Source organism: Armigeres subalbatus, chromosome 3, assembly GCF_024139115.2.
Source record: "Armigeres subalbatus isolate Guangzhou_Male chromosome 3, GZ_Asu_2, whole genome shotgun sequence".
NCBI classification, from domain to species: Eukaryota; Metazoa; Arthropoda; class Insecta; order Diptera; family Culicidae; genus Armigeres; species Armigeres subalbatus.
In genome coordinates this window covers 76,654,570-76,672,352 of record NC_085141.1, presented here as the reverse complement: position 1 = coordinate 76,672,352, position 17,783 = coordinate 76,654,570, and the positions used below count along the sequence as shown (strand labels likewise).

General features: G+C 43.6%; 1 long non-coding RNA gene and 1 other non-coding gene across 2 annotated transcripts; both read right to left on the bottom strand.

Annotated features, from left to right (window-relative positions):
- Positions 1-6,880: 6,880 nt before the first annotated feature.
- On the bottom strand, positions 6,881-6,953 carry Trnar-acg (transfer RNA arginine (anticodon ACG)). Its single transcript has one exon. It is a non-coding gene; the product is annotated as a tRNA-Arg (tRNA).
- Positions 6,954-12,357: 5,404 nt separating this feature from the next.
- LOC134220351 (uncharacterized) lies at positions 12,358-13,403 on the bottom strand. Its single transcript, XR_009981870.1, has 3 exons — positions 13,142-13,403; positions 12,839-13,082; positions 12,358-12,783 (listed from the first exon to the last, which is right to left on the bottom strand). It is a non-coding gene; the product is annotated as an uncharacterized LOC134220351 (long non-coding RNA).
- Positions 13,404-17,783: the final 4,380 nt, after the last annotated feature.

The following is a 17,783-nucleotide window of genomic DNA, read 5'->3' as shown; positions in this document are numbered from 1 at the left end:
TTCTTCACAGGCATGTACCAAGTATTACATATGCCAACTAATATGGATAGTATCCAGCAGTAGCAACAATCACCAACCACCAATACACAGCAACAGCCGTTCGTTGAAACACGATAAAGACACAAAGGCACACCACAATCCCTCGTCATCGCACCATACGGTAATAGAGAGAGATATATACCCAGCTACATATCTGCTCTACACCTTGGATACGAAACCTACCGCTGCAGAAGTGCACCGAGGAGCCGTCTATCTCTGGAGGCACACCGTCCCAGCTATGCGGATCGCTCGCACCACCCCGTTAATGGATTTCCATCTCAGATGCGGGCAATAATTAACCGTAATTAAAAGTCACTTGCCTTACAGTACAGCGCAACTAACAGCAGCGCAGCGCGGTATGGCCAGCGCACTGCTGCTGCTGCTGCTGCTGCTGTTGTTCGCTCAATCGTTGGAGCACGGTAGCGGTAGACCTTTTCCGCTGCCATAGAGAGTCATCAGAAGGAAGCAGAACAGAACGTTACTAACGGCGTACGACTGGACGGCGAGGTGTAACTGACGACACCGGCGTTGACGGAGGCATGCTGCGCTGAAAATGGGTGACGACTACAGAAGATGTACTGTTTAAGAAAAGTAACTGATACCATTTTTTTTGGTTTTCAAACCAAATCACCCCACAAGCACCCTAGCTTCATTCAACTCGTTGACATAAATAATAATCAAGTCTAGTTATTCCGCTACATTTGCAGCTCTTCAGCTAGTATTTTTTGTACAGCATTTAATGAATAAGCATACATTTTTTCCTTGAACGGTGTGATTTTTCAGTTAGTTTTGTTTTATAATCATGTTATACTAATTCTGAAAGGATTAGGAAGTTCCCAAGGATTTCCCAAGAAAATTCCGAAGGATTTCCCGAGGAAATTCCGAAGGATTTCCCAGGGAAATTCCGAAGGATTTCCCAAGGAAATTCCGAAGGATTTCCCAAGGAAATTCCGAAGGATTTCCCAAGGAAATTCCGAAGGATTTCCCAAGGAAATTCCGAAGGATTTCCCAAGGAAATTCCGAAGGATTTCCCAAGGAAATTCGAAGGAATTTCCCAAGGAAATTCGAAGGATTTCAAGGAAATTCGAAGGATTTAAAGGAAATTCGAAGGATTTCCCAAGGAAATTCCGAAGGATTTCAAGGAAATTCCGAAGGATTTCCCAAGGAAATTCCGAAGGATTTCCAAGGAAATTCGAAGGATTTCCCAAGGAAATTCCGAAGGATTTCCCAAGGAAATTCCGAAGGATTTCCCAAGGAAATTCCGAGGGATTTCCCAAGGAAATTCCGAAGGATTTCCCAAGGAAATTCCGAAGGATTTCCCAAGGAAATTCCGAAGGATTTCCCAAGGAAATTCCGAAAGATTTCCCAAGGAATTTTCGAAGGATTTCCCAAGGAATTTTCGAAGGATTTCCCAAGGAAATTCCGAAGGATTTCCCAAGGAAATTCCGAAGGATTTGTCAAGGAAATTCCGAAGGATTTCCCAAGGAAATGCCGAAGGATTTCCCAAGGAAATTCCGAAGGATTTCCCAAGGAAATTCCGAAGGATTTCCCAAGGAAATTCCGAAGGATTTCCCAAGGAAATGCCGAAGGATTTCCCAAGGAAATTCCGAAGGATTTCCCAAGGAAATTTCGAAGGATTTCCCAAGGAAATTCCGAAGGATTTCCCAAGGAAATTCCGAAGGATTTCCCAAGGAAATTCCGAAGGATTTCCCAAGGAAATTCCGAAGGATTTCCCAAGGAAATTCCGAAGGATTTCCCAAGGAAATTCCGAAGGATTTCCCAAGGAAATTCCGAAGGATTTCCCAAGGAAATTCCGAAGGATTTCCCAAGGAAATTCCGAAGGATTTCCCAAGGATTTCCCAAGGAAATTCCGAAGGATTTCCCAAGGAAATTCCGAAGGATTTCCCAAGGAAATTCCGAAGGATTTCCCAAGGAAATTCCGAAGGATTTCCCAAGGAAATTCCGAAGGATTTCTCAAGGAAATTCCGAAGGATTTCCCAAGGAAATTCCGAAGGATTTCCCAAGGAAATTCCGAAGGATTTCCCACGGAAATTCCTATGGATTTCCCATGGAAATTCCGATGGATTTCCCATGGAAATTCCGAAGGATTTCCCATGGAAATTCCGAAGGATTTCCCAAGGAAATTCCGAAGGATTTCCCAAGGAAATTCCGAAGGATTTCCCAAGGAAATTCCGAAGGATTTCCCAAGGAAATTCCGAAGGATTTCCCAAGGAAATTCCGAAGGATTTCCCAAGGAAATTCCGAAGGATTCTCCATGGAAGAAGAATTCCAAAGGATTTCCCTTGGAAATTCCAAAGGATTTCCCTTGGAAATTCCAAAGGATTTCCCTTGGAAATTCCAAAGGATTTCCCTTGGAAATTCCAAAGGATTTCCCTTGGAAATTCCAAAGGATTTCCCTTGGAAATTCCAAAGGATTTCCCTTGGAAATTCCAAAGGATTTCTCGTGGAAATTCCAAAGGATTTCCCGTGGAAATTCCAAAAGATTTCCCGTGGAAATTCCAAAGGATTTCCCGTGGAAATTCCAAAGGATTTCCCGTGGAAATTCCAAAGGATTTCCCGTGGAAATTCCAAAGGATTTCCCGTGGAAATTCCAAAGGATTTCCCGTGGAAATTCCAAAGGATTTCCCGTGGAAATTCCAAAGGATTTCCCGTGGAAATTCCAAAGGATTTCCCGTGGAAATTCCAAAGGATTTCCCGTGGAAATTCCAAAGGATTTCCCGTGGATATTCCAAAGGATTTCCCGTGGAAATTCCAAAGGATTTCGCGTGGAAATTCCAAAGGATTTCCAGTGGAAATTCCAAAGGATTTCCGTGGAAATTCCAAAGGATTTCCGTGGAAATTCCAAAGGATTTCCCGTGGAAATTCCAAAAGAATTTCCCGTGGAAATTCCAAAGGATTTCCCGTGGAAATTCCAAAGGGTTTCCCGTAGAAATTCCAAAGGATTTCCCGTGGAAATTCCAAAGGATTTCTCGTGGAAATTCCACAGGATTTCTCGTGGAAATTCCACAGGATTTCTCGTGGAAATTCCACAGGATTTCTCGTGGAAATTCCACAGGATTTATCGTGGACATTCCAAAGGATTTCCGTGGAAATTCCAAAGGATTTCCGTGGAAATTCCAAAGGATTTCCGTGGAAATTCCAAAGGATTTCCGTGGAAATTCCAAAGGATTTCCTGTGGAAATTCCAAAGGATTTCCGTGGAAATTCCAAAGGATTTCGTGGAAATTCCAAAGGATTTCCGTGGAAATTCCAAAGGATTTCCGTGGAAATTCCAAAGGATTTCCGTGGAAATTCCAAAGGATTTCCGTGGAAATTCCAAAGGATTTCCGTGGAAATTCCAAAGGATTTCCGTGGAAATTCCAAAGGATTTCCGTGGAAATTCCAAAGGATTTCCGTGAAATTCCAAAGGATTTGTGGAAATTCAAAGGATTTCCGTGGAAATTCCAAAGGATTTTCCGTGGAAATTCCAAAGGATTTCCGTGGAAATTCCAAAGGATTTCCGTGGAAATTCCAAAGGATTTCCGTGGAAATTCCAAAGGATTTCCGTGGAAATTCCAAAGGATTTCCGTGGAAATTCCAAAGGATTTCGTGGAAATTCCAAAGGATTTCCGTGGAAATTCCAAAGGATTTCCGTGGAAATTCCAAAGGATTTCCGTGAAATTCCAAAGGATTTCCGTGGAAATTCCAAAGGATTTCCTGTGAAATTCCAAAGGATTTCCGTGGAAATTCCAAAGGATTTCCGTGGAAATTCCAAAGGATTTCCGTGGAAATTCCAAAGGATTTCCGTGGAAATTCCAAAGGATTTCGTGGAAATTCCAAAGGATTTCCGTGGAAATTCCAAAGGATTTCCGTGGAAATTCCAAAGGATTTCCGTGGAAATTCCAAAGGATTTCCGTGGAAATTCCAAAGGATTTCCGTGGAAATTCCAAAGGATTTCGTGGAAATTCCAAAGGATTTCCGTGGAAATTCCAAAGGATTTCCGTGGAAATTCCAAAGGATTTCCGTGGAAATTCAAAGGATTTCCGTGGAAATTCAAAGGATTTCCGTGGAAATTCCAAAGGATTTCGTGGAAATTCCAAAGGATTTCCGTGGAAATTCCAAAGGATTTCCGTGGAAATTCCAAAGGATTTCCGTGGAAATTCCAAAGGATTTCCGTGGAAATTCAAAGGATTCCCGTGGAAATTCCAAAAGATTTGCCGCGGAAATTCCAAAGGATTTTCCGTGGAAATTCCAAAGGATTTCCCGTGGAAATTCCAAAGGATTTCCCGTGGAAATTCCAAAGGATTTCCCGTGGAAATTCCAAAGGATTTCCCGTGGAAATTCCAAAGGATTTCCCGTGGAAATTCCAAAGGATTTCCAGTGGAAATTCCAAAGGATTTCCGTGGAAATTCCAAAGGATTTCCGTGGAAATTCCAAAGGATTTCCCGTGGAAATTCCAAAAGAATTTCCCGTGGAAATTCCAAAGGATTTCCCGTGGAAATTCCAAAGGATTTCTCGTGGAAATTCCAAAGGGTTTCCCGTAGAAATTCCAAAGGATTTCCCGTGGAAATTCCAAAGGATTTCCCGTGGAAATTCCAAAGGATTTCCCGTGGAAATTCCAAAGGATTTCCCGTGGAAATTCCAAAGGATTTCCCGTGGAAATTCCAAAGGATTTCCGTGGAAATTCCAAAGGATTTCCCGTGGAAATTCCAAAGGATTTTTGTAGAAATTCCGAAGGATTTCCGTGGAAATTCCAAAGGATTTCCGTGGAAATTCCAAAGGATTTCCGTGGAAATTCCAAAGGATTTCCGTGGAAATTCAAAGGATTTCCGTGGAAATTCCAAAGGATTTCCGTGGAAATTCCAAAGGATTTCCGTGGAAATTCCAAAGGATTTCCGTGGAAATTCCAAAGGATTTCCGTGGAAATTCCAAAGGATTTCCGTGGAAATTCCAAAGGATTTCCGTGGAAATTCCAAAGGATTTCCGTGGAAATTCAAAGGATTTCGTGGAAATTCCAAAGGATTTCGGAAATTCCAAAGGATTTCCGTGGAAATTCCAAAGGATTTCCGTGGAAATTCCAAAGGATTTCCGTGGAAATTCCAAAGGATTTCCGTGGAAATTCAAAGGATTTCCGTGGAAATTCCAAAGGATTTCCGTGGAAATTCCAAAGGATTTCCGTGGAAATTCAAAGGATTTCCGTGGAAATTCCAAAGGATTTCCGTGAAATTCAAAGGATTTCCGTGGAAATTCCAAAGGATTTCCGTGGAAATTCCAAAGGATTTCCGTGGAAATTCAAAGGATTTCCGTGGAAATTCCAAAGGATTTCCGTGGAAATTCAAAGGATTTCCGTGGAAATTCCAAAGGATTTCCGTGGAAATTCCAAAGGATTTCCGTGGAAATTCCAAAGGATTTCCCGTGGAAATTCCAAAAGGATTTCTCGTGAAAATTTCGAAGGATTTCCCGAGGAAATTCCAAAGGATTTCCCGTGGAAATTCCAAAGGACATTCGTGGAAATTCCGAAGGATTTCCCGTGGAAATTCCAAAGGATTTCGCGTGGAAATTCCAAAGGATTTCCAGTGGAAATTCCAAAGGATTTCCGTGGATATTCCAAAGGATTTCCCGTGGAAATTCCAAAGGATTTCGCGTGGAAATTCCAAAGGATTTCCAGTGGAAATTCCAAAGGATTTCCGTGGAAATTCCAAAGGATTTCCGTGGAAATTCCAAAGGATTTCCCGTGGAAATTCCAAAAGAATTTCCCGTGGAAATTCCAAAGGATTTCCCGTGGAAATTCCAAAGGATTTCTCGTGGAAATTCCAAAGGGTTTCCCGTAGAAATTCCAAAGGATTTCCCGTGGAAATTCCAAAGGATTTCCCGTGGAAATTCCAAAGGATTTCCCGTGGAAATTCCAAAGGATTTCCCGTGGAAATTCCAAAGGATTTCCCGTGGAAATTCCAAAGGATTTCCCGTGGAAATTCCAAAGGATTTCCCGTGGAAATTCCAAAGGATTTCCCGTGGAAATTCCAAAGGATTTCCCGTGGAAATTCCAAAGGATTTCCCGTGGAAATTCCAAACGATTTCCCGTGGAAATTCCAAAGGATTTCCCGTGGAAATTCCAAAGGATTTCCCGTGGAAATTCCAAAGTATTTCCTGTGGAAACTCCAAAGGATTTCCCGTGGAAATTCCAAAGGATTTCCCGTGGAAATTCCAAAGGATTTCCCGTGAAAATAGAAATAGACATAAAGAAGAAAAACAGAGGGAGACTATGTTATATTCAACCGGAAAGTTGCGTTTTCAACCTATTGTAATGTTAGGCCAAACAGCATGCGACCAAATGTCGCAACACCAAATAGGACACAAAGACAAACCGGTACAGCCGCCTATTGAAAAACTGATCACAGTTTACACATCGAGTTGCATCTATGTATCGATCTATCTCTCTGTCAGTCTATCTGCCTGTTTGCGTTTGGTGCCGCAATTAGATATTTGAAATGCATAGCTTTCTTTTCAATCCTGTCAAAGCCGGGCACATAAAGCTAGTTTATAATATACTAGTCGACCCGGCAGACGTTGTCCTGCATAGTAGGCGGAAATGTGCGTTTTCAACTGCCCATGCAAAGATTCCCATACAAACTCAAGTTTTAGTTTTTCACAATTTTCTTAGCTTTAGTCTTGGTTTCCACATGGGAGAATACCCTATAAACCCGTCGGAAACTATAACGAATGTTTCTGCTGAAGAAATGAAAAAAATCCATCCAGCCGTTTTTGTGTTATGCGGATACGAACACAGACCATATCAAACCCGGCAATAAAAGAAAGAAATCAAACAATCAAAATATTAATTGCGATCCTGCCAGGAGTCGAACCTGGAATCTTCTGATCCGTAGTCAGACGCGTTATCCATTGCGCCACAGGACCTTGTTTCTTCTAAAGAAGGATAGAATCAACGGAGTCATTGGTACTCATCTGTTTGTTTTTTCCACTCAATTCATCAGCTGTGTATCATTTACCTCATTGATCAAATCTTGTAAAACACCATCAGGTAGATTAAGTTCAGATACTCAGCCATACTCCGACAACGACCCTTTGGCTTTGTAGTCACCAAAAAGCATCACCCGTACAACACATAAAAACCCAACATTATTAATACCAACCCCTTCGTTCATCGCCATCGTGAGGAGGACGTCGACGACTGTATCTTACGAAGGGTGCATGAAACGGACGAGCAAAAAAAAGAGAATGACAGTAAAATTTAAAACACCCCACACCGTGGCTGCCAGTCAGCCAGCATAGGCACTCAACAGTATTACACACATTACCCACCTAAATAACAACACCACCAGCAAGGGGGAAGTCTACCGTAATAAGCGTAATGGACAATATTTAGCAAATCATACGATAACTCCCTCAATTCTTTTCACGGGTAGAGAGTCACCCGTCGCCGTCCGCATAGAATGTAGATAACCGCACAGACTTTACAGCCGACAGGCACCAAAGTCAGCAGAATGGCAGTGAACGCGAACCTGGTTCAGGGGAGGTTATTTGGTTGATGAACTGCTAATTTTTTGCGACTGCCAAAGTTGTTGTTTTTTCTTTCATTAGTCGATCTTTGTTCGCAGACGTCTGGATCACTACCGGCCGAGACGGAGCCCGGACACTGCACTGGGGAGGGAACATTTGTGCACCGAATGGTTCTCGGAAGGAAACCTCTTGCGCGCGCTCGATTCAAGGTCCCTATAGGTGCAGCACCAGCCAGAGCAGCCGTTGTTGATGGGTAGAGCCTCGAGGTGCATAGAAACCGCACCACGGCCGAGGCGCGCACATTACGAAATCCTCATCTGCTGAAGCCGTTTTATGTAGGTCAATACTCTTTCAACCGTGAGCCGTCATGCAGTAAAGCGCAAAACAGCCAGCTAAGCAAAGCACGCAGCGCTGGCGCGCTGGTTGCAGTATAGGAAGGTACTTGGATGGCAAATCGCTCACTTCGACTTCGACTTTGAGCTCTGCCGCACTGAGTGACTCTCGCGATCGAGTTAAACTGCTCAGCAAATAGGCTCTCTTTGATTTGCTTTTGTTCAGCGTGCTTTTTTTTTTAATAATAGGCCGAGTCGCGAGTCGCGACTTGCGCCAGCGAACGTCAGCGGCGATTATGGTGAATGGGAAACACAAAATAACAACAGTCATAAAACAAACGCTCACAATTGCGCGAGTGTAGCCAGTGATCGACTTCGGCCGTACGAACTGCGGTTGTTGTTATTGGGTGGCTCGCTCGCGCATAGTGAACGATCGGTGGGAGCAGGAGGAAATGCGCGAACTTGATCGTCACACAGTGCGCGAGCCGCGATATGCATCTGATTTTTTCAGCGATGAAGCAAAAGTTTCATTATGTTTTTATGCTGCCCCTGTTTAAGCGATTAACTTTAAAAATATAATCACATCTATCACAGTTATTTTTGTATGGACCTTTCTTAGTGGAAATCAACAATCCAAGGTAATTTCGAAATGACATAAGAATAATTTTCACCCAACATTCTGTAAACCATTCATAAAAACGGGAAACAAGTTGAGATGGTAATGTTTAGGTACATAAGGTTGGTACCTTTGATTAACTTTCCAATGAAATTGAAATAATAAAACAAAAAATGTGCTCATCTGCTTTTTGAACGCATTTATAATAAATATAATATTCTTTCCGCAACAATAGAACATACAGCACTGATGCTGTTTGAAAGAAATGCTATCATTTTCATTACCAGTTCCAAAATCTCAATAATAGTATTTATATACACTAGGTTCGGCTTTTATGCGATTTGTGTTTGGTTTATTCCGCCTTTTAAATTTAATACAACAGTTGGTTAATTCCCAAAAACATCGAGTAAAAATCTGGTGGTATTCGAACTGATCCATCCGCGTGAAAAACGACTCAGCATAGTTTGTATAACAATCCAGACATAAAATTGTTAATAATTAAAAACGAACACGTTGATTTTGGCTCTGTAATGCCGAACAACACTTGAGCTTACCAAATAAACGAATGATTGGGAAAATCGCACGATTACCCGGATGTGTCACCATTTGACTCGGGTAAGCAAGACTAGAGGGAACTTCCCCCTTCCGGTCACTGTGCGGTGGACAATAATGAAGCGCGATGAAGAAGTATGGATGTAGCTAATATTGCTCGCTTTGGATATGGCATAGCAGCGTGATTCGTATCGACCGCATTGCCCTAGCTTTCGGAAAGCGCCGTGTGCGCGATGTGTTGGGCTTGGGTTTTCGGTGTGATGGTGTCGGAAGCGGGGCGACACGGGACGGTGACAACTACGACGTCGACCACGGGAAGGTCTTGTTGAATTGCGTCATAGATGTGGTACGCGACGGATGCCACGTCGTTAGCAAAATTGAATCAACAATCAACAAGATCATCTTTCCCTCGGTGGATCTAGATCTTGATCAAGGGTTATATTGCGCTTTTCGAATGAAAGAATTTCGTGTAATAGGTTCGAGCGATATGCTAACAGATTCGAGCAATATGAATTAGAAGATGAATATTAATTAAACGCCTGATGAAAGTGCCTACGTTCGTAAATCAATTTTTCAAAAATACAAAAAGGCCGTGAGGAGTTTTGCCTGGAACATGAATGAAAAGCAGCCAATGGAATTTATTTTCTTGGTTCGTTCAATAATGTTTGGATTATGTACTATATAGCTGGTACTATTACTGGCAGTTGCTTTTAGCCAAAAAGTTTTCTTGCTAAATGTTGGAAACATATTTGGAACATTTTGTTAAAAGTTGTTGTTGTAAGGCGGTATTGTTCAAACATGCACGAGTTTGTTAAAAGGGTTTAAGAATCAGGAAATCAATTTAAAAAAAAATAGAAAATTGTAATAATATTTAATTAAAAACTAATTAACTTTGGGAAGAAAGATTGTGATAAATAACTCGACAACTGTTTCCCAATTTTTTGCCTTTCTCGTACACTAAGTGCTGCCCCGAAAAGATGTATGTTCACTAGGGCAGTTCACATTTCAAAAATGTTCGAAAATTCCAACTCCCATATGTCTATTAGCATCATTTTGATAATATAGGAGTCCTGGCAAAATTTCAGGCATTTCGTTGGCTATTTAGGGGTGGCGCGAAGTCAATTTATGTTTGTTTATATGGAAATTTGTATGGGAAAACATAAAATTTATTCACGTCTCGCTACAACTGTCAAATCGTGATAAATTTAAACAATCATCCACAACCTCCATTTTTGGAATCCATTTGAGCTCAATTAGTGGGTAACTAATTAATTACATTTCCACTGCTACGTTGAGGCTAATTACACAATTTTTGACATTTTTCTCATATTCACACTGTCAATAGAACCGTTCAATCCACTCACAACTAATGTGTTATCCCGAGGTCTCATTTATATAGATTAAAAAAGGGGAGGTTGGGGATGTTTATTTGAATTCATCACGATTTGACAGTTGTAGCGAGACTGGAATAAATTTTAAGTTTTTCCCATACAAATATATATAATACCCATAAATGGCCACCGAATTGCCTGAAATTTCGCCAGAACTCCTATATTATCAAAATGATGCTAATAGACATATAGGAGTTAGAATTTTCGAATATTTTTGAAATTTGAACTGCCCTAATGTTCACTCTAAGAATAAACTTTTTATAGAAATCCCGCAGACCCATAGTGTTATATACACCTGTGTTCAGAATAATAGCAGCGGAAGCCGTTTTTCATACAAAATGGTCAACTTTGACAAGCTGCAACTTTGTACCCCGATGACCGATTAAGCTGAAATTTTGGCAGTAAACTACAAATATGATGAATTTTACACATACTACGTACCAATTTTTTCGAATGACGCGTTCAAAAATTACGTACTAGGTCAAATTGTTCAAAAAAATAGCAGTTTTTATTTTTATTATATTGGCCAATTCAAATGTCAAATTCAACAATTTATATTTTTTAAATTTTAAACTTAGTGTCTTGCACCACCTGAATTCAAATTGATAACATTCCAATCAATTGTTTTATTGATATTTCCAAAACAAAAACTGCTATTATTTTGAACAATTTGACATAGTGCGTAATTTTTGAACGCGTCATTCGATGTGTAAAATTCATCAAATTTGTAGTTCACTGCCAAAATTTCAGCTCAATCGGTCATCGGGGTGCAAAGTTACAGCTTGTCAAAGTTGACCATTTTGTATGAAAAACGGCTTCCGCTGCTATTATTCTGAACACAGGTGTACAAATCGACTTAGCTCGACGAATTGAGGTGAAGTCTGTGTGTATGTTTGTGACTGTTTTTTTTTTCTTCCTGAGCAATGGAGGGGGAATCTGCTCAACAGACATCCTGGGTTGTCCAGGAAGTGCGGAGTTAGGGGCCACCTCCAACAGCAAACGAGGGAGGCAGGACTGCAAATCGTTTCCATTGCCGCGGCATGCCGCAAGCCCATCCTCCCTTCGGTACAACCAGAAAGTAATGCTTCAAAGGGGGGCCAGTGCATAACGCACCCTCGAGGTTAACTGCGTGTCCTTGCAGCATCGAACATCGTGACTCGCTTTTTTAGAAGAACACCATGGTATCGTGCCAGCGCATTGTCGGCTTTCCAGGTGGCCTTACCAGTCACCATGTTTGTGGCTGTGTATGTATGTGTGTGTACAGTAAAGTCTCGTCCTCAGGCACTTACCATACCATTAACCATACTTAACTAACTACAAAATACAATCGACGGGAAATCCTGTCCTATTGGGTCCTATTGGAAATTGGATGGATCGGACTATGGGCTCAATAGTTATGGCCAAAATACTATTTTAATAATTCACGAGTAAGGCCCCCATTATCGTTGGGTACAAGGTTGTTAAAACATTTTCATATTTATTTCCTACATGTTGGTTGTTGAACTTTCGTCTAGACCTATGCGCCAATTGAAGCTTTATCGGCGTCGGCGTGATGTATCATCGGCGAAAGCAGTACGGTAGCGTAGGTTGGCGTGAATCGATTTCATTCATTAGAAATTTTCCGAAATTTGTTCAGTAATTCTTTCAGGAATTTCTACGGAAGTTCTTCCAGGAATTCCTCCGGAAGTTCCTCCAAGAAATGCTCCAGACGTTCCACCAGGCATTCCTCCTGGAAGTTTCACTAGGAATTCCCCCCAGAAATTCCTTCGGAAGTTCCCCCAGGAATTCCTTCGGAAGTTATTGCGAGTTTCCGGTAGCGGGTAGAGCAGAACTACCAAAGCGGACAAAAGAAGCAATTAGACTGGAGGGCCAAAGCACCAACACAAATCAAATAACCACAAATCTCAATTTAATACATGTATTTAGGCTAATGCACCCATTTTCCTCTGGTACTTCCTACCTCCTACTCATCTTATCTTCTTTCCTTTTCACTCCTCTTTCTCTATCTTCCTACTTTACAAAACACCTCAGTTTTCTTACTCACGGTTTCTTCTCCGTATTCACGGTACCGGCTACTTGGGGCGTCCCCCTATTGTGCCGATTCCTGTCACGGACGGACGACTATCGCCGCACCACCCACGCATTCTGCCAAAAGCTCGCCGCGCTGTCCCTCGCCGCGCCACTCACAAGGTTGCTGCCTCCGCTGGAGACCCCTCTGGCCGTCCAGTGCGACCGCTTTGCTGGATGGGATCTCTCCGAGGCCCTTGCTGAGCTCGTCGTCGATGACGAGATTTCCGTCCGAAATCGTTCAACAGTTTTGATACTCCAGAAATACCCTGTAGAATGACAATGATAACACGACTACTCGCTCCTGTTTACAGTTGGACTTACCCAAACGATGGGGTGCTTTCGTCCTGTCTGTATCCTGACTGACTGCTCAAGCCGTAGACGGTTTCTGCCGACCGAAATCGTGGTGCTCTTCCACGCGATTCACCTCTGGCTTTTGTCTGATCTTGAGATCGCTAGGTGCTGGCACTCTCGGCCGAAGCCGAATTATGGTGATCTGCCTGCTTCTCTTTTTCCCTGTCCTGCCAGGTTCCGGACTTCCCGTGCGAGTTTCACTCGGCGTTTGCACCTAATTTGTCAAACTTTTGATTAAGTTTAGTTTGCCCATACTGTCGGTTTTCTTCTTACCTCAAATCCAAAACCGCGCTCGCTCGAGGAGTCGCCCCCTGCTCGGAGTCTCGTTATGCCGCGATTGTTTCCCCGGCTGTTCCTCCAAAAATCTGGTTCACGTCGTAGAAACAAAGACGTCTTTGCTCGATTTGGTTTGGAAGCTCACTCGCGAAGCTGATGAAGGGTGAATTTAACTGCCAATCAGCACAATTATTTCCTCCTCGCGATGGTGACGACGATGCAACCGCACGGAGCTACCGGAAAAAGTGTCGTTTCTTTTCTTGCTGTCGTCGTATGCGATTTGGTGGTTTGTGGTGTGCGCGTGTGCGTGTGAATCGACTCATCTGTCAATTCTCCGCGGCGCCTCGTGAATGGGCTTTTTGTTTTCAGCAGGGGTGGATTCTTTTAATTCACGTTCAAAGTGGCGGTTGGTGCGTTATGTGGGTACGTGAGGCGACAACTGCGTTTTATTTAGCTGCGTATTTCCAATCTTTATGCTGTTTTGCTAAGTCACAACAAACTTACTGTTTTAAACGTAACAAAGTTCCCCAAGGAATTCCTTCGGAAGTTCCCCCAGGAATTCCTTTGGAAATTCCCCCAGAAATTCCATCGGAAGTTCCCCCAGGAATTCCTTCGGAAGTTCCTCCAGGAATTCCTTCGAAATTCCTTCGAAATTCGAAGTTCCCCCAGGAATTCTTCCGGGAGCTCCCCCAGGAATTCCTCCGGGAGTTTCCCAGGAATTCCTCCAGGAGTTCTTCCGGGAGTTCCCCCAGGAATTCCTCCGGAAGTTCCCCCAGGAATTCCTCCGGAAGTTCCAACAGGAATTCCTCCGGAAGCTCCAACAGGAATTCCTCCGGAAGTTCCAACAGGAATTCCTCCTGAACTTCGAACAGGAATTCCTCCGGAAGTTCCCCCAAGAATTCCTCCGAAAGTTCCCCCAGAAATTCCTCCGGAAGTTCCCCCAGAAATTCCTCCGGGAGTTCCCCCAGAAATTCCTCCGGAAACTCCTCCGGAATTTCTCCCAGGAATTCCTCCGGAAGTTCCCCCCGGAATTCCTCCGGAAGCTCCCCCTGGAATTCCTCCGGAAGTTCCCCCTGGAATTCCTCCGGAAGTTCCTCCAAGAATTCCTCCGGAAGTTCCCCCAAGAATTCCTTCGGAGGTTCCCCGGGAATTCCTCCTGAAGTTCCCCCAGGATTTCTTTCGGAAGTGCTCCCAGGAATTCCTCCGGAAGTTCCTCCAGGAATTCCTTCGAAAGTTCCCCCAGGAATTCCTCCGGGAGTTCCCCCAAGAATTCCTCCGGGAGTTGCCCCAGGAATTCCTCCAGGAGTTCCCCCAGGAATTCCTTCGGGAGTTACCCAGGGAATTCCTCCGGAACAGGGTTGTTAATCGATAAATTATCATCGTTAATTTAACGCCAACTTCGATAACGATAACGCTTTTACGATAATGCTTCGTTGACGATAAAGTGAGCGTTGAATTAACGTTATCGTTATCGAGTATTCGTTGATTTATCGATAATTATCGAGTTAACTGTAACATGTACTATAGTTCAAAGCGCAAATATTTACAAGTTGAATTTGCAATATCTATTCAGGAACGCCTGAATTAAATTGAAATTCAAGGAGGTCATCGAATTGACCAAAACATTATTTCGTTCAATCATTAAAGTTCTTACAGAGTCGCAGTTGTACACAGTAGAGAATCTGAGAGGATTTTTAATGTCTACCTATACTTATGTTTAATCTAGCATGATTAATAAAACTTCTGTTTTGAAGATCCGGAGCACCCAGATATATAAATATTTTATGACTCACAGTTTAGACTAAACTCTTTAGTCTAACCAAATCATATTGAATAGATGACGAGGCTAGTCCACCAACCTGTCGAGAAAATGTTTTCTCGGTTCTGGTGCTGCCTGGAATACAGCACAACAGATCGCTGCATCAAATAAATTTCTAGTGCTTGGATCCCAATATATTTCCCAAGGGTTCCGATTGATTCCAGGTGAATATTCTTGCTTATACGATAAGGATTAGCGAAGGAAAGTCATCATGCTCTCTCATTAAAAGCGTACTTATATTTAAGTGTCACTGTATCAGAGAATTAAGTCCGCCAGGGTAGTGCGAATTTCCGCGATCTTCTTATTGGAAAAACACTAAACCACCAACAGAGCACCTCACTTCTCATTGTTTCGTAGAGTAGCAGGCATTAAGCAATCATTTCAGAGTGCCCCGCTTCAATCAAAATGAATTATTGGCAGTGGCTGATTTGCTACTCGCCGCTATCACATCAAGGCGCTATAGTATATGCGCAAATTAGCCAGCATGAGTTAACCACCAGGAATTTGTATGGCGAAAGACATATAACGCGGGTTTTCTCAGCAGTAGGAGCTTTTCAAAAAAAACTATTTGGTACCAGTTATGCAGTAAGGTGTCCGCTACTACGCCTACCAAATATTTTTTCGATGAAATTGCCTATTTTCGAAATATTAAACATTAGATGCCTTTCGCCATACTGATTTACCAAAGTTAACTCTTAGTGTGCCGCTGTAAGCACGCTCAAAGTAGGCGATTCATTAACTCTCATCAACCAGCTGCAAACAATTTGTTCCATTCTCGGCTTCTGTCAAAATTTTACACCAACCTTATTCGCGTAATCTAGTAACCCCATTATCGCAAAATTATCGAGTTAACTTACGTTAAATTATCGAACTCCGATAATAATTCAGTTGATTTATCGTTATCGTAGCAACCGATAACGTTGATCACAATCAACTTTATCGGCGATAACGATAAATTAACGATTAACAACCCTGCTCCGGAAGTTCCCCCAGAAATTCCTCCGGGAGTTCCCCCAGGAATTCCTCCGGAAGTTCCCCCAGGAATTCTTCCGGGAGTTCCCCAAAGGAATTCCTCCGCAAGTTCCCCCAGGAATTCCTCGAGAAGTTCCCCCAGGAATCCGGAAGTTTCCCCAGGAATTCCTCCGGAAATTCCCCCAAGAATTCCTCCGAAAGTTCCCCAGGGATTCCTCCGGAAGTTTCCCCGGAATTCCTCCATTAGGTGCCCCCGGAATTCCTCCGGATGTTCCCCCAGGAATTCCTCAGGAAGTTCCCCCAGGAATTCCTCCAGTAGTTACCCCCGGAATTCCTCCGGAAGTTCCCCCCGGTATTCCTCCGGAAGTTCTCCCCGGAATGCCTCCGGAAGTTCCCCCAAGAATTCCTCCGGAAGTTCCCCCCGGAATTCCTCCGAAAGTTCCCTCCCGGAATTCCTCCGGAAGTTCCCCCCAGAATTCCTCCGGAAGTTCCCCCCGGAAATCCTTCGGAAGTTCCCTCCGGAATTCCTCCGGAAGTTCCCCTCGGAATTCCTTCGGAAGTTCCCTCAGGAATTCCTCCAGAAGTTCCTCAACGAATTCATCCGGAAGTTCCCTCAGGAATTCATCCGGAAGTTCCCTCAGGAATTCCTCCGGAAGTTCCCCAAGGAATTCATCCGGAAGTTCCCCCCAGAATTCCTTCAGACGATCCCCCCGGAATTCCTCCGGAAGTTCCCCCCAGAATTCCTTCAGAAGTTCCCCCCGGAATTTTTACGGAAGTTCCTCCCGGATTTCTTCCGGAAGTTCCCCCCGGATTTCTTCCGGAAGTTCCCCCCGGAATTTCTCCGGAAGTTCCCCCAGGAATTCCTCCGGAAGTTCCCTCAGGAATTTCTCCGGAAGATTCCCCAGGAATGCCTCTGGAAGTTCCCCCAGGAATTCCTCCGGAAGTTCCCCAAGGTATTCTTCCGGAAGTTCCCCCAGGAATTCCTCCGAAAGTTCCCCCATGAATTCCTACGGAAGTTCCCCCCGGAATTCCTCCGAAAGTTCTCCCCGGAATTCCTCCGAAAGTTCCCCCAGGAATTCGTCCGGACCCCAGTAATTCCTCCGGAAGTTCCCTCAGGAATTCCTCCGGAAGTTCCCCCACGAACTAGTCTGGAAGTTCCTTTTGGAATTCCTCCGGAAGTTCCGTTTGGAATTCCTCCGGAAGTTCCGTTTGGAATTCCTCCTAGGAATTCCTCCAGAAGTTCCCCCAGGAATTCCTCCGGAAGTTCCCCCAAAAATTCCTCCGGAAGTTCCCCCAAGAATTCCTCCGGAAAATCCCCCCCTCTGGAAGATCCTCCAGAAATTCCTCTGGAAGTTTCTCCTGCAATTCCTCCGGAAGTTCTTCCTGAAATTCCTCCGGAAGTTCCTTTTGGAATTCCTATGGAAGTTCCTTTTTGAATTCCTCCGAAAGTTCCTTTTTGAATTCCTCCGGAAATTCCTTTGGAATTCCTCCGGAAGTTTCGTTTGGAATTCCTCCGGGAGTTCTTCCTAGAATTCCTCCAGAAGTTCCTCGTGGAATTCCTTCGGAAGTTCCCCCAGAAATTCCTCGTGAACTTACCCCAGGAATTTCTTCGGAAATTTCCCCAGGAATTCCTCCGGAAGTTCCCCCAGGAATTCCTCCGGAAGTTCCCCAGGAATTCCTCGGGAAGTTCCCCCAGGAATTCCCCCAGGAATTCCCCCAGAAGTTCCCCCAGGAATTCCTCCGGGAGTTCCCCCAAGAATTCCTCCGCAAGTTTCACCAGGATTCTTACGGAAGTGCCCCCGGAATTCTTCCGGAAGTTCCCCCCGGAATTCTTCCGGTAGTTGCCCC